The 17,460-nt window shown below is 39.2% G+C and overlaps 1 protein-coding gene across 2 annotated transcripts in view; it reads right to left on the minus strand.

Moving 5' to 3' along the window:
* KLHL5 (kelch like family member 5) overlaps positions 1 to 16,910 on the minus strand; it is a 54,602-nt gene extending 37,692 nt beyond the window's left edge. Inside the window, exons 1-2 of one of the 2 annotated variants that reach the window (XM_082760365.1) lie at positions 16,638 to 16,910; positions 14,590 to 14,678 (exon numbers count right to left, since the gene is read on the minus strand). The gene's annotated coding sequence lies outside the window, so the exon portion shown is untranslated. The remainder of the gene's footprint in view (positions 1 to 14,589; positions 14,679 to 16,637) is intronic. The other variant, XM_082760363.1, reaches the window with a different exon arrangement.
* Positions 16,911 to 17,460: the final 550 nt, after the last annotated feature.

Raw genomic sequence — 17,460 nt, forward strand, 5'->3', positions numbered from 1 at the left:
GAAAGCAGAAGCAACCAAAGCCAACTGGTCACTGTCCAAGACACCAGAAACACCCCCTGCAAAATGGCCAGCAGAAGGCTTTTGCTTCTTTCTCATCACATGGAGTCAGCTGCTTCAGATCAGGGGAAAGATGCTGTGACAGGAGGGAAAAAGGCATACGTGTACTTCTGGGACAGAATTCCCACTAGATGGGCTGAGTATGTAACGTATCAAACTATCCAAATGTGTCTTTATTTGAACGAGGAAATACCAAGTCAAAGGGACAAAATACACAGTGACCAATTTGTATTTTCTCTGAAAAACCAGCCTGTTCCTCTATGACATATGGAGCCAGATAGGTCTAAAATGCTGGGACTTGTTGCAATCACACGCTAACAATTTCAGAATGCCAAAGACACTGGATTTCATCAGCCCTTAATGAACAGAACTACATTGTTGATCTTCACAGTTCAGCTAGTCTGTTCAGCTCTCCAGGGTACAAATTCAACAAGTTTATAGGACCTGCTTCTTTTCCACCTACTCTTACCATCAGAAGTGGAAGTTACTACCTCTCAGATGGGCATTACCAGCTACAATATATGCTTCTCTCATCTTGTGATTAGGATTTGTGTAGGGTTCTTTAGGCCAGCCTATATGCAGAGCCCATGTGAATGTAAATAGTGCCCAATTTCACCACCCAAAAAGCAAATGCTCTGCTTCGTCAGGAGAAAAACATGCTATTTTCTTGGGAGCAGCTATGCTGAAAGGGCTAGTTTTAACCTCAAAAGCTCACCCACCATTACTCAGAACATAGTTATTTATGAAACTGCTGCTCACAAAAGCTATCAAAGCTCATTTCTATAGAAACAGCGTTCCAGCTGTTCTCTACAAGAGATGCTGAATTTCAAAGTTTCTACCTTGCTAACATCTTGGTCTACCAGAAGATATGTACCGTGGCCTTTGTAGCATGCCCAGAAAACAGTTAAGGGTAACCTGCGAGGTGAGATGAGAAAGCACATAAATATATGATGTTGTAGTCATCTTTGCTGGGGATTTCATTTAAGCACAGCCAAGTGTGGAAATATTTTAGAAGGATAATGATTTAACATATTAGCATAAATCTGCACACATGTTGAACTGAAAAGACATGAAATGCAGTCCCTATCCATCCTGTACAGCTATGCAATTTTCAAAAGCTTAAGTACAGTGTTCAAACACCATCTTTTGTGCCAGTTAAAGTTGGGTGAAACCACAGCATCCTTCAAGAAGCATTAACAAAATGGCATTTTTTTTTTTTAATTTATCCTCTCCTTACGGTTTGTGTTGGTGTTTGGTGTTCCCCAAAGGTGGATAAGCAGGGTAAGCGACTGGTGTATTTATTAATGTTCACCACAGTTGTAGGCTTTTAATTATCTGTTTGACTATAAAAAGTGAATTTTAAATACCTTTACTTCTGCTGGTATGGTAAATCCATTATACATAAGGACTGACCTGAATTTTCTTTCTTGTATAACAGACTCATTTGGAATTCAAACTGTCCCAGCAAAAGTCTACTACAGCAATGGCAGATTTGCCAATTCTGGTGCTTTTTCAGCACTTTCTTATGACTCACTGGGAAATGCAGCCTAATTATTGTTTTTTTCCAGCTGTGCAGCTATGGGCTCAAACAGGGAATAGAAAAAACAGAATGTGCAGTAGTTTTAAAAAATGAAAAAAGACCTTTTCTATTTTCTTTCATTTTTCTAGATTATACAAACTCCCGTTCCTCTATAAACTCTCTCAATTTACAGTTTCAAAGTACATTTTTATATATATATAAATATTTTTCTGTTTCATATAAATTAGATACAAGCTTGTATACAAAGAAGGACAAAATGAGGCAAGTGGCACTTAATTTTTCAGGGTGAATTGGTAAGATTGCTCAGAAATAACTGAGGTCCTCTTCTTGTTCTCCAACAATTTTTCTTATTGTGACTAACACGATAGATTTTATAAGGTCCCCCTGCTGGCAGTTAACAGACTTCTGAGATCTCAAATGAGCTGGTAGGACCGCTGCTTACTTGGACCACTCAAACCTCACCTCTGAAATCTTTTCTGGTTATGGGTGCTCACAGATCCGAACACTCACACCCAGCCTTTGTCCCCCCCATCATAAATCTTTCTAACGCACTCAAGCATTACGTAGAAAACTGCTAAAAAAAAAAAAAAACCAAACTTGTATGGTAGCATCTTAATTCAACACAGCATACACAGACTTTGCAAAGATTCTAAAACATTTTTTTCATTTACTAAGGCAAAATATGTTAAAATATGTTAAACTCCCAATAGTGCCAATAAGTAACACCAAGAACATGGCATGGCAGCTTTATGAATTGCTCATTTCAATATTTTCAGAACAGTTTATCTACACAGAGATAGAGAAAGCAGAAAAAAAAAATCAGCAAAATTAGCTTTACTGACATTCTTTGATTTGCATATGATCTGTTTATTCACACAAATGTTAAAGGAAAATTGCAACCCAGCAAACAGTTAAAATTTATGCAACATTTTTATTCCTAATGTACTTCTGTACCTTCTGTATAATTTCCAAATATTCAGACACACCTAAGTGCATCACTGGGCTATGCAGAAAAATCATTGTTTAACTTATTAGATCTAAAAACTTTTATTCATTACAAGTTTTCCTTTTTTTACTAGGAAGTCAGATAAATTCTCAAATAAGCAAATACGTCTACTGAATACATTTTTGAGGTAGTTTTAAGATTTGAAGTTCAACATTGCTTTTCATGGCACCATTTTTACTGTCACTGCTACAGTGTGGCTTCAAAAACCTATTGCCATCCAACTTCAAGGCAACTCAGATACAATATTTTTCAAGGTATTTATTCTGTCAAATTAATTTAAAATTACCAATTTTTAAATTGGAGATCTATGGAAATAAAGGTTAAGTTAGTCTTTATACTAAAGGTCTAGATATTAATGATCCTTTTAAGTGCCAATTAAGAACGAATACGTCAAAATAATTAAGTCCTTGTTTTGACTGCAGGAGAGTTGTTTCTCTCCTGAAAAAAACACTTCTTAACAAAAGCATTACACAGAAAAAGATAAATTTGAGACATAACTAGACTCATTAAGAGGTAATGAGGTACTATATTATTGCCAATGTTTAAGATCCTAGATACTTGTTCTGAAGCATAAGAATGGTTCGTTGACTATAAGATGTTCATCAATTAATCAAATGCATACTTACAGCATTAAAAGACATTCAAAATGTAACACATTTTAAAAAGGGATTTTAAACTTTAGAATATCTGGAGGCATTAAAATAACTGTCCAAAGAAAACTGCCATAGACAAACCATGGATTTGCAATTCCACTTGTAAGTATAATTATGTTAAAAGAGGTGTTAAATGTTTCCTTTTTCTGTGTTGCAGTCCAAAAATTATAGAAATTGCTCAACAAAGACTTCAGAAAGATAGCTACACTTACGCTCTGTGATTCTATAAAGCACTAATTACTTCCTATACCAAAGTTTTTGTAAGTGCAAACACTTCTGATTTATGTTTACATGAAAAGTCCCTTTAAAGCAGCAACAGTGTAATTCTTACAGGAAAAAAAGAGAAAACTACTACAGCTACTGACTGTATGTATGTAAAGCCATTGTTCTGACTTGCAGAAATGAGCTGCTGCCAAATTCAGGGCACTGCGTGGCAACTTTCTGCCACTTAGCACTACACATCCCCCTCGAGAGGTACAAGCCATATGTTTAGAAACACTGCCTTCACAGCACACAGCTTCACATGAGCATGAAAAGACCTGCACAGAGCAACAGCTTGTTTTGCAGTTTTATTGAATTAGAAATGTTGTGACCCAAGACGTTTATATTTCTTTAACCTTAAAACATTAAGCATGGGTTTCTGTCTAAGTGATACCCAAGCACTATCAAGAACTGCACCATTTGCAAGTAACACTAATGCAGAGCTATTCCTGAGTAACACCACAGCAAGCACCCTGAAGTTTACTCACTCTCGAGTTTGCACTCCAAGTACATCAGGTGTTTTTTTCAGTTAAAATTCAGCTATAACACAAGGTGGACAACACTAGGATGTGTCAATCCCCAAACTCATAAAAGTTTTCTCAACCAAAAGATACAAAGTCACACAAAGATTAAGAGAAGCAAAGGAGTTGGTATGCTCCAGGAATACTGATACAGCTGATTGTAATGAAAACAAGGTAAAATCTGTCTGGAAACAGTAACACTCCAGCACAAATCATCTCCTCTAGAAACCTCACTGCTATGGACAAGTTCTGCAAAATGCTTTTCTCCAGCTATTTCATACAATCATAGAATATCCCAAGCTGGAAGGGACCCACAAGGATCATTGAGTCCTACTCCTGCCTCCACAGAGGATGACCCAAAAATCAAACCAATATTTCTGATAGCACTGTCCAAGCACTTAAAACTCCGGCAGGCTCGGTGCTGTGCCCACTGCCCTGGGGAGCCTGTCCCAGTGCCCGGCCACCTCTGGGTGCAGACCCTTTCCCTAACCCCCAGCCTGACCCTCCCCTGTCCCAGCTCCATACCGTTCCCTCGGGTCCTGTCGCTGTCCCCAGAGAGCAGAGCTCAGCACCTGCCCCTCCGCTCCCCTCGTGAGGGAGCTGCAGGCCGCCATGAGGCCTCCCCTCAGCCTGCTCTGCTCCGGGCTGAGCAAACCAAGGGACCACAGCTGCTCCTCATACGTCTTGCCCTCCAGGCCCTTCAGTACCTTGTGTTTTGTAGTGAAGTTACAAAATATTGTAACTACTAGCTTCCCTTGGTCAGCCAGGTGGGCAACCTTGTCATAAAGGAAATCAAGTCAGTTAAGCAGGATTTTCCCCTCACAAAATTGCTAACAAGTCCTGCCAAAAGGAAAGCCTATCTTTAGCACCAGGTTAGGAAAGTATTGCCTAAAAAAGCTACAAAAGGCCATATACTACACATTAAAAGAACAAGGGATACCCAAACAAAATCACATGGTGATAGTTTCCTGTTATCAAGATAATACAAACACAGCCAAGGTCACCTGTGACAATAAATCTGCAGGCCAACTGAAGGTAGGGAAACTAATTTGCAGGCAAACTGAGGAAGGTATTTTTACATTTTTTCCAAGACATCAGCAGCTTTATTTCACCACAAAATCTTGAGTTTCCCTCAGAAACCCACAGACAAATCAGTAAAGAACACCACTACCAGTGTTGTCAATAACGGAGTGGATGCTTGTTCAGCAAAATATTACAGGTGCTCCCAGTTTGGCGTTAGGCCCCATGTAGTGAACTACCAGATTTTAACAAAGTAAGAAGAAAGTATGTTTGCATGTCATCAGGTAATAGAAGATAACACTCCGTGACAGACTATATAAACTTCAAGAAGTACTACATAGATGTCTGTGGGCAAAAAGTGTATTTAAATGTCAAGGTACACAATGCCACAGTTGCTGAAGTGAGGCATTTCAAGACAGAGATGTAAACATCCTAAACAAATGATTTAACACCAAAAGACACCTCAGGAGATTCACTGGATCTTTCTCAGTGAGGACTTCTGCTTAATTAGTAGCTTCAGTTAACAAGCCCCTACTCCCCCATGAGACGACAGGCTGCAAAAGGGATATAAGGTATATTCTTCTGAAATAAACAGTGTGACCTCATTTGGATTTTTTTTTGTGTACAACTGTAACTCAAAAATAGTATGGCAGAGTATGAGGTTCACAGAATGCCAGCACAAATTATCAAAGTATAAAAGAAACATCTTACTAAAAGATAGAATGCTTATGGGAATCTTATAAGTGGCTATAAGAATCATATTAATGTCTCACTAACACAAAAAACAGAACTCTTATTTAATTTTAAGAATTAGTGTTACATTTGTTATGTATTGGTACACAAGACGTGGCATTTTAGGAACCTAATTGTGCCTAACATTACAGATGTCAAACAGAACCTTGCAATGTGTCTTACCTCTGTATTAAAAGCTGTAGTACTCAAAAGTCAATTAATCTGCAGTTTTTCTACATTATAAAAGTTGAACTACATTTAAAAATGGGATAAAACTCTCCTAAGGAAAAGAAAGCCTTTGAAATTCCACCACTGTCTAATTCTAGTATTTTCTTAAGCACTCTGAATTTACTTTTCCAATGTAGGCAAAGCCAAATGGTAGCCAACTGTTTGTTGGGGATACGAAGGTCAAAGGCAGCCTTGGCTGCAGTGACCGTGAGATGGTAGATTTCAGGGTGGTATCAGTTCCTGAGAGGAGGGAGTAGGGCAAAACCCAAGATCATAAACATGGACTTCAGGACAGCAGAGAGCCTACTCAGGGATCTGCTGGAAAAAGTCCCAGGGCCTTTATCCTGTGGAGGTAAGAGGGAGCCCCCCTCCTCATACTGACTTTACAGGACCGGCTGCTGTGACAATTAAAGACTTGTTTCTATTAACAACACCTTGAATGTAATCACAGAAGTAACATGAAAGCGACAATCTATCAAATGAGCATCCTAATTCTGTTTGTGTACTCCCATGGAAAAGTGCCTTTATGGCATAAGAGCCTTAAAAATAACAGCTGGATAGAAATAAATCATTTTGGTAAGCTCAAGGCTGGGTAGATAGAAAAAAAAACATTTTGATCTACTGCCACTTTGTGGTTATGATCCTTACAAGTACAGAAGATGTGTGCCAAGCATAGTAACTAGGTGTACAGGAAGTGAGGAATTCAACCCATGAATTCCACAAAACTCACGGCGTACAAGTGTTGTTCCAGAACAGGATGTTCTCATCTCTGCTGATGAATGAAGTATTCATTCATCTCTTATACAATAGAAACAAATGTAACAAATGCCTTACTTCTTAAACAAATACTTTAGGAGTATTCTTTCTTAGAACATTACCATGAGGATACCGTTTGTGCACGCGTTCTCCCCCTTCCAGTATGGTATGAGACTTCCTAGGCTAACTCCAAATATATGAGATTTAACTCAATACAGCAGCACAGTGCAAAACAGCAGCTCTCCAATTCAGCTTGTGAATGATGATTGCTCTTTATACAATTCACTGAGCACGGATGAAGAGATGACTACACAAGAAATGCCGCAGAAAGAAATTATCTCAATTCCTTATGAAATATGTGTATTACAGCGAAGATTTTTAAAAGAGCATTTAAATGTTATTCCAATTAAGGGCTAGTGAGGTGCATCAACACCAATCACTACTAAAAAACCTGTTTAGCTGCAGTAGACACACTAGTAGCTGGCAGATGTATGTTACTAGAAAGCATTATTTTGGAGAATAGAAAACCCAACCCTTTAATCTTATTTTGCCATAATGAGTGAGATTTACAACAGTAACTGCACATTTGAAATAAAGCAGCAAAATGTGAAATCAATACCAGAGTGCAGTATTCTTAATCAAATAGTCCTAGACTTTTAAATTGGATCATATATGCATTTGTTTATAAATACACAATAAAATGCCTTGTATTACTTGCTTTAATTACAAGCATCATATCTTGACAATAGGGTTTTCACGTTACAATAAGCTTCACAAAGTCATAAAATCAGCATGATTAAATTAGAGATGCTAATTAAAGGTTTCCATTGATTTTACCAGTGATTTGGCTCAAGGAAGTATTATTAGGAAAAAAAATGCAGAACAAATCGTGGTACACTTAATTATCCCCTTCACTCTAAAACAAAACTAGTCTTCCGCCTTGAGTCAAAGTTGCTTAAAATAATATGTATCTGAGGCACATAAGGGTAAATATCCTTTAATTCTCTATTTGGATGCTATTTAATTTCAGATTAAATCATTATGTCAAATCACCACATATTCCTAAATATAACCACTGATCCTACATCCAATTGAAGGAAGACACATTTGAAGAACAACAGTGGAATTTAACATCAATAGAAGTAATTCTTTTATTCTGATCTGAAAGAAACCCCACTTTTTTAATTTTGTGGCCAGAAAGCAAATCCTATACTATAAGTAAATACAGTAAGTAAAGAGAAAACGTTAATTGCTGGATAGTGTTTATCAAATATACATTTACTTGAATCAATGGCAGTAAATTAATTGATCTGAGAATTTTAAAACTAGCCCAGACTGATTTCTTTTGCTCTTCATTCTCTTTCTGCAGTTTTGTGCAAAAGTACCTCCACTTATATTTATTTTACAGTTTTATTTAGTTAGGTTCCCCACTTTTATTTATTTTACAAGCTCTTCTAACATTAACTCCTGCTTCTCCTAACTTGGTCTCCTCACCCACAGGCACACAGATCGCTCCCAACCCGAAACCAGACAGGCAGGACGAGCAAATCCTTTGCCATATCAGACCCAGATGCAGACAGGCTTATCAGCTGGCAAGTCAGGTAGTATTACTTACTTAGACTTCCCTACCTACCCAATATTTTCAATACCTTTCAGAAATTTAAGCATGTGAAAAGCTCGGTTCTGTCAGAGTTTGCCTGAAACTGGCAAATAGACACCGAAGGTATTAGGGAGGAATTGATAAACCAAAAGCCATAAATCCAGCTTGTCTCGGGAACTTGCAGACTCACAAGCTTCCTTTTTACCTTGGAATGGCTACATATCACCTAAGCCTAAGATTTAGAAGCAGAGTGGAACAGAAATCACTGTGTCTGACATTGTTGAAACACAACAATGAGCTCCTACCTTTCCACAGCTGCATAAAACTAAAATGACCTTGAGAAAGAAAGCAACGATGGTAGAAGTCTAGGCCATCCATTAAACCTTTTAATCATTAAAGCACTTGCCGAGTCAACTGTTCAGCTATCCCAAGAGGCACACTGACCCATCATCTTAGCTGCCTCACCCCTGCTTTACAGAATTCCTAATATATTTCCTATTCTGCACAGAAAATGAGAACAAGGCAAGAGCAACATAAATTAACTGTGAGGAGGAACACAGGATACTAATCCAAACTGCAGGAGTACAAGAACCTTTGGTATTCCTAGAGACATTAATCCACTATCTAGGTGGTGTGGTCAAAAAAGTGACAACTCTTGAACTCAGTAGGCTAAACTGTCAGTAGGAAAAGGCATAATTGACAGAAAGCTTTCATTATTTGCATACTGGATGTTTTTTTCTTTATCGGCTCCACCTAAATCTTAAGAAAAATATGAAACTAACATATTGTACTACTGCATGTAGCTGTCATTAGCTTGAGATAGTTTGCAATCATTTGCCCATCTATCGTCCCCATTAGCTCAAAGTTCTAAAAATTCCTTATCTAGCTTACAGTATTTACATATAAAGTGTTCTCACTTACTGAGTTTATACGTTTCCAGAAAATAATGTTTGAATACTTACAGAAATTATCACAGTCTGTTTTAAGTGCACTTGGTCTTCAGTCTAAAAGCCAATTTATTATGCAAAGGTGCAACTTAAATTTGTATTTGTTAATGAAAAAAAATCTATCAGGAAGTGAGAGCAGTGAAGTTGTTACTTATCACTTGATCTGCCTACATTTTTATGAATGCATAGATTAATTTCAGTTAATTACTTTTATTTGTTTGGAAAATACTTCCAAGCCTAAAATGCTAGTTCTCGGCGAAGAGCATGCCAAGCCTTATCAAGTTATGATAACATCATTAACTGCTCTACTTTCATAATGTTTTAATTATAGTCTGCATACATAAGCTCGTGATTATATTTACATCCAAAATAGCATTTCTCTCACTGCATGTAGAAAAGCAAGCTTTAAAACTTGGTTTTATCTTTGGCAATGGCTGAGTGATCATTTAATATTCAAAAGCAGTTGTTTTTAGACTATCAGAATATATTTTAGAATATCTACCCGCCAAATGCATTTTACTTACATTGTATGCAATGAATACTCACTGCAGAATATTTCTCTGGAATGGCAACCATCAGGCTAATAGCTTATTTGCACAAACACCAATGTAAATTGTCTACTCTGACAACAAATAAGAACTTGCATGCAAACAAACCAATCACCAGAACCACTGAAAAAAGTTGACGTTCACATGAGCTTCTCTCATTTCTCCTCACTGCATACATGCTACTTGTTACTTCGGTAATTCAGCCATGTTTCTACCTGTATTCTTTACAGCTCAGGTTAGTAAACCTCTCTGAACTCTATTTTTCTCTTACTGTACATTGTACCTAGCCCGCAGACTATGAATATTTCATCTGTTCTATTGGTACTCTTTACCTTTTGACAAGTTCTGTTGGCTCTGAAATTGAGGCTACAATGGTGTGCATTTAAAAAAAAAAAAAAAAAAAAAAAAGAATGATATTGTTTCCCCTCAAGTCAACTCAAATCTATACTAGACAGATTATGTTATCATCTTCATCATGCCCATATAACCCATACCAAAACGTCATCAGCATTTTCTCTTAGAACTTCTTAAGATAGGAGAGAAAGAAGGGGAGGCAGAAGATACAAAACAGAAGATATGCCAGAAAAAATACACCAGAAAATAATCTAGGAGAGACAAGGTAGCTCCCTTTTTACAATTTTATTCTGAATAACTGATTGCTTGACAGCTTAGCATACTTTGAAATAAGATTTTGATAGCAGGACAATACAAAGAATGAAGGAGGTGTTCTGATTCTTCTTTTCTCTCCTTCTCTTTCTTCATTGCTCTTTCCTTTTTATGAACATTACATATACAGCAAGTGGGTTCAAGAATGCCAGGAGAAAACAGGAGTCCTTAGAAACTGAAACAGCTAATAGTTTGATGGGCTGCAAGATCTCCATATTCCAAGCCATTATAGAAAAGCATTTCCTGGAGCTGAGAACATAGCTGCCAATAAGCAACATAGAGCATAAAAGGGTTACCAAACCATAAGCAGATTACAGTACAATGCCCTTTCATTTATTCTGAAAACACCGTGTGAAACATATGGAAGCAAGAATAGGAAATCCATTTTGCTCCATCTAAGTCCAGCTTTTAAAATATATCACCTATTAATTAAACTGATGAAAAGAGAAAAATGAAAAGAGGTAACTTCAGGGAAACTAGCAGGAAGCAAATAGAGCAGAAATAGTTTTAAAATCAAAACATTTCACTCAACTGAAAATGTACAGCTATAAATTTGAACTATTTTTTTTATATTTCATGCCTGGATTGTCATGGCCCTTTTCTATTATTTTTTTTTACTAACTGCTATTAATATGATATTTCAGAAGAAGAAATATGTACCTCAGGTATTAAAGAAAGTTTGTCCTGTAGAGCCCTTTGTCTTAAAGGTTTAAATGCTAATCAGAACTGAGGTTGGTCCTTCTCCCCAGTAAAACCAAGTATGTGTAAGAATGAGAAACACCTTACACATTTTCAAGGTATTTCTCACAGGCTCAAAAGGCTGTAATCACACAAAACACTTCGACAAATTGCAGCTTTTTGAAACTGTAAGGGGTGACACTTCTCCAAGTTAAAAACGTATGTACCCCTTAAATAGGAAAGCACTTAGAATATAGCTAAAAGGATGTCCAGAAAAATCAATACACTCTGCAGAAACAAAAAAATCCACCACTACAGCACAGAATGTTTCACAAACTAAAAGTAGAATGGTGATTTAAGCGACAATTTCTTGAATTGTAAACCATTGAAAATTTCAAGCAAGTTTGTTAATTTCTTATTAAAGTTTTCAATATTGAGTCAATACAAAGTACACTGATTATTTTGACAGAGTATTACCTAAGGCAGTAAGACAAGTCTATTGGGATGTATTTTAGAAGAGAAGGAGACATTCTTGTGCCTTAAATTTCTGTTTTACAAGTACTTCCTGTACTTATTATGTACTTATATATGTACTCATACTGTATTTCATGAACAGTTTTCCACTAATTTTGAAAGTCTTATGGATGTTCCTGGAAGAATCCAAGTTACTGTTCAAAAATTCTTCAAAATGAATCCTGTTGTCAAGTAAGACATCGAAATTTCAACATCGATTGTACTTACAGCTGAAGAGGTAATTAATTGGCAAAGTGTCAATCTCTGAACAGATTGAAATCAATTCCTTTATCAACTTTATAGAAATTAGTCCTCTGGGAAAATGCCAGCATAGTCCATAAAACAATTATTCTTCAGCATCCCTGCTTGACAGTTATTCTACCTTGCAGTAAGACAGGAAGGTGTATTTCTTCCTTCTTCTTCCCTCTTTTTGAGTACATTTTGGCATTTCCTTTGAATTCTTTTCAACTTCCACAATCACTAAAGAAAAAGGTGCAGGTCAAGTCTAAAAATTCTGAAAATCTGGATGAGGCTGGCTATTTTTGATAAGTGAAGCTGCCATATTTTGAACTACTGCAAAATAGTGAAAACAAAAAGTCTGTTCTCAAAGTAATTTTAGTTCTCAAAGTAATTTTTTAAAACCTTAGCGGTTTCAATCATTTTTAAAGCTGTGAAAATTCTCTAAGTCATCTACAGTAGAAGATACAAGCAAGAATATAAATTGACTGGGGGAAGGGAACAGAAGAAGAGGAAAAAAAACGAAATGGGATAAAAAGACCGACTGGAATTCAATCCTCTCAATATTTTCTGTCTGTTGTTTGTGATATTGCACTGCTAATGAGTGGATCACTGGCAAGGCTGAAGTAGTGACAGCCCAGACCCAGATTAATATTCAGGCACAGGGGAATGCTTAAGGAGGGGGTGCTGAGACACTCAGTAAAACCAGGGTAGACCAGAAAGGTAGAGCATTTCTGGTAAGACCAGAAATTAAATAAAGCCTGCTATTTCCCAGAAAATATGGCAGCCAGCATGAAGGAAGACCGATTGACACTTGTTCAAGCCAGGTTCATTCTGATCTTCATAACCCCGTGCTTTTAACTTATCAGACCTGAATAAAGGCAGAGGAAGACGGAGCTTAAGCATGTGTCCCTCATTTTCCACTTGAGCACCAAGTCTGCAGCAACAGGTACTGAAAGCATCCTTCCACTCTACAATACTGAAACATTTGATATGGATGACAGCAATGGGGAGCGAGAAACAGGTTCTTGTTTTGGTGTTATTTGAGCCTGCATTGACACAAAATGCACAGTAGATTAATATAACACCTAATTCTCTCCTGCTGTTGGTATTGATGATTGCCATAGGTCGTGCAAGCATTTTGACTGCCCATTACTTGCCACTATCTGTACCACATTGGCAATGCTAAATTTGGAATATGCTACTTAAATGTTTAACAAGCATTTTCTTCTTCAGGACCTAAAGAAATAGGAAATAGAAAAGGCAATGGACTCAAAATGTCCAAACCTCATGATGTCTTAACTCAAAAGTGTGATGGCAAAACATGCAAAATGCTCAAAGAAAAATAAGACCTTGCAATAACTACTCCCAGAATTCTCAAGTATTTTGTCACCACCCTTGACAAAAGTTGCCTTGGGAGTTGTGTACTTCTCAACTAGAATCGTCTCAGCAAGCAGCCACAAAAGATACTGTATCTGGTGCTCAGCAATCACTCTGAGCTCAATTAACTTGAAGCAGAACTTTCTGTTATTACAGTGTGTAGAACTGCAACATTCCTCAAGACTGTTTGCTTCTGGAAAGCTACGTAAAGTTTGCAGTTCCCCAAAATGCACTATGCTGTGCCAAAGAGACTGTCAAGAACCAGGTAAGTAGAAGTATACACAACAGAACAAATTAAAGCATCTACTGCCAAAAATGGTATGTATATTGTAAATTGCTAGTGACTTGAGAGATGATGAAATAAACAGTGAGAAAAAACACCTCTCTTCTGCATTTGTATCGTGACATGAACAAATTCTAGACAACAGAGAGGTACACAGTTATTTCAAAAAAGTTGCATTACCAACATTCCCAGAACAGGAATATCTCACAGCCAAGAAAGCATATTTTTCTCATTTCTGTACAGCCTAGTATCTCTAAATTAATGGCACTGCTTTTCTTACCCTCTATTTTATACCACTATTTTTTCAGCAGTATTTTACTCCACAGAGTTCATATAATGCCAGGTTCTTGCATGTATTCATGCATTCAACATTCTTTTACCCCTTTGCATTGTGTAAATGTCAAAGCTATTCCCTTTGAAAATGACTTTGGCTTAGAAAAGTTTTACTACTTTCCTTCTAAAAAATGAAAGAAAGCAAAAGCCAGTTAGTACTACTGGCATAATGAGGTTTGACTGAGAAGTTGGTAGGCTTCTATCATAAGCATTTATCTAAAGAAATATTTTCTCTTACAAAGTCAGTATCAAATTTGCCTGGTTTTCCTACAATGATTAAAAGATTAGAGGTTAGAGGTTTCTCATGCATTTGTAAAGATTAAAACTGAACTTCATAGTAAATATAACAGTCTTCCATAAAGCATGCTTTGATAAAAGAGGTAACTTTGAGAAGTGGTAAGTGATGAAACCAGTAAAATAAGGTAAGAAAGACATTCCAAACACTAGGATCTGCAGTCCATAAAAGCAACATCAATTCCTGTTGGTGTACACACATCAGAAGGAAGCCCTCACAAACTGTGTAACACAAAAATCAGTGAAGGTGTAACCTGGAAATTACATTTGTGGGCTCAAATTGTATTCATTGTAGCATCACACTGTTGGAATCGAGTAAGTACAATAATTACTTACAACACCAGAATGATCTCTAGGTGTTCACAGAATCATGTAGTTCCATTTGTCTTCCTCTTTCCAAAAATATGAGGTAGGCAGAAGAAAATCTAGAGTGAGAAAAATAACAGTGCAAAAAGATCAGAACCAGGCATTGAAAAAAATCTTGAAAGCAGATTGCTCAGTCTATTCAGATACAACTCCCTTCCATTTGTCCTGCGATTCCTAAGCTGAAAGAAGGAAGGAGATGGAAGGGTGTTCCTGCACAACCCTCACCTCAGCTCCTTCCACAACTGCAAGTTACAAAGTTACATACATGACAACAAATACTGCAAAGAAAGAGGGGAAACACATATGAAATCTGAATAGATAAACTCTCCAGAAACACCACATTACAAGACAGTATTTTTTTCTTTTAAACAGTGCGTTTTCACTATCTTTGTCTAGCCATAATTGCACAAAGGACAGAGAATTGAAGAACTGCTCTGACAGATGAACCACTTAAGCTAAGAAGTATTGCCAAAGAGTAACATCAACTACATCAGTGAATAAAGCCTTGTATCACCACTAAACATCCTTCAACAAATGGAGAAGCTTTATACAAAGTCTCAAACCCTTACCATTGGAGTGGTTCTCAGCCCTTTTCTATTTGCAGGCCACCAAATTTTTTTTTGGTTAAAGAAAGAAAGACTTCTACTTAAAGAACCTGCCCTGCTGAGACAGTATGTGTCTACTTTGGGAACCAAACAAGTTGACTACAGTCACTGTAAGAAAGAAAACATAGTGCTGGAAGGCACTTGCATGCATGCATAAAGGGAATATCTAATATCCTGTCCTTTCATGTTCTCATCTTTTCTACTAGCTGCAGGAACCTTCCACCAAAGGTGGAAAAAGTCATACTATCACCTTCTGTTTTGTAAAGGAAATGTAAAATCATATTGCAGATTTTAGGGCACCGCAGTAACTTTCATTATTGGGTCACATTATGTTTAGGTAATCTTCCTTACCATACCCTGAAACACTGAAATACATCTAGAAAAAACACAGAACATCAGAATAACGGGGGACTGATCTTTGTTAAAAGCACTGGTGATGCAGAAGTCCAGATAACTGGAACGGGTTCATGAATATGAATCACCAGCTCACAACAACTTGCAGTTAGCTTGACCATAATGGTTTAATGCAAGATCTTTACATCTCTGTGGCAAGTTTTGCTCGTTCCATCTTCATACTCATTGCATTTCCGTGAAACAGAGTGCTTTAAAATCCACTGCCACGGGGTACAGACACGCTGGCTTCACCCAGGGGCCACGCTCGAGGCATGACTCCATGGAGCCGAAGCGTGGCAGGGGACAAGGCTGCCTGACACAGGCTGGGGCCGTTACGGGCAGCTTCGCCCCATCCTGCCTCACGCTCCTCAGCATTGTTCAGCGAGTGGAAAACAGGAAAAGCGCCCGGTGGGAAGGCGATCTCCACAACCAGGAACGCAGCCGTGAAGTTCGGGTTCTGTGGTGGCTTTTGTTTTGGTGTTTAAACCTCCAGCCACACGCAGCTGCTGAAGTTGCGAAGCAAAAAAATCTCCACAGGACACGAACCGCGACCGTTTCTGGCAAAATTAATGAGCCGGTCACGAGAACACGTCTTGTGAGTTGTTTTTAAACAGGACGCCCCCCACATACACACTATATATATATATGTATAAATGGTGTTTCTCTCTCTGTAAAGCCCACACTGACACGATGACGAGTTCAGTGCTTTTCTTCCCATCCACGCTAGCAAGAAAACCCCAGCGACAGCTTCCCCGAAGCCGAGACCGGCCTCCAGCCTGTGCAACGCCACAACAAGTTGTTGAGCACCAGCAGCAGACCCCAAACCAGACCCCAAACCGCCCCCTGCCCGCTACCACACCGCTCCCCATCCGCAGGGGGGTGCCCTCGGTGCCCCCCCTCCGCCCCTGGGCGGCAGCCTTCCTCCTCCTCCTCCTCCTCCTCCTCCTCCTCCTCCTCCTCCTCCTCCTCCTCTTTCTTCTCCCCCCCCCCGCCGCCGCCAAGCCCCCGCCGTCCTCTCACCTCTCTCGGTCCGGGATGTGTGTGTGTGGGGTAGCTTGGCAGCGGCCGCGAAAATAAAAATAAAAAAAAAAATAAAAAAAATAATGATAAAAAAAAAAAAATCCCGAGGGAGGCCCCGGCACCCCCCCCTCCTTCTCCCCGCCCCGCCCCGTCCCGGCGGCGGGCAGCGCCCCCGCGGTGCCGGGGATGGCGGCGGGCCCGGGGCGAGCCCTCCCGCCGCTAGCGGGTCGCTAACGGGTCCCCATCGGCCCCGGCCCGGCCCCGGCCCCCGGGCCGGCCGCGCACACCGGGGGAGGGCAGGGGCGGCCCCGCCGCCGGCTCCTCCTCCTGCCGCCGAAGGCCCTGGCGGCGGGGGTGTGCGTGGCCTGCTGTGGGGTTTCTGCTGGTTAGCCCCATGGCAGGCCCCGTCCTGCGCCGGGGGTAGCCCTGTCTGTCTGCAAACCGCAAGGCTGAGCGCTGCTGTCACTCCCCTCCCTCCATTCAGTTGGAATAAATGATCAGGGACACGGCAATTAACCTCCTCTTGGTGCTGTGGCAACCCGTTCTCACCCTTTTAATGGACACACGTACCTTGGCCTTTGCCAGATCCTTCATATTGCCTTACCTCTGCCACCCAAAGCTAGAATCCTTCGCCTGTGTGACGAGTCAGCTTTTCTTCCTACTGATAAAACCGATCTAAGGTAGTGCGAGATCATAGCTGAGGCGTGGTGGTACAAGTTTGACTCTGCGATGATCTACATAGGGCATTCTTTGCCTAATTACTAAGCATAGGAAGCTTACCTTGTGTGGTTTGCCTGCCTGTGCTCTTCCTGGCTGACTTTAA

This window comes from Aythya marila (assembly GCF_965140915.1).
Source record: "Aythya marila genome assembly, chromosome: 4".
NCBI classification, from domain to species: Eukaryota; Metazoa; Chordata; class Aves; order Anseriformes; family Anatidae; genus Aythya; species Aythya marila.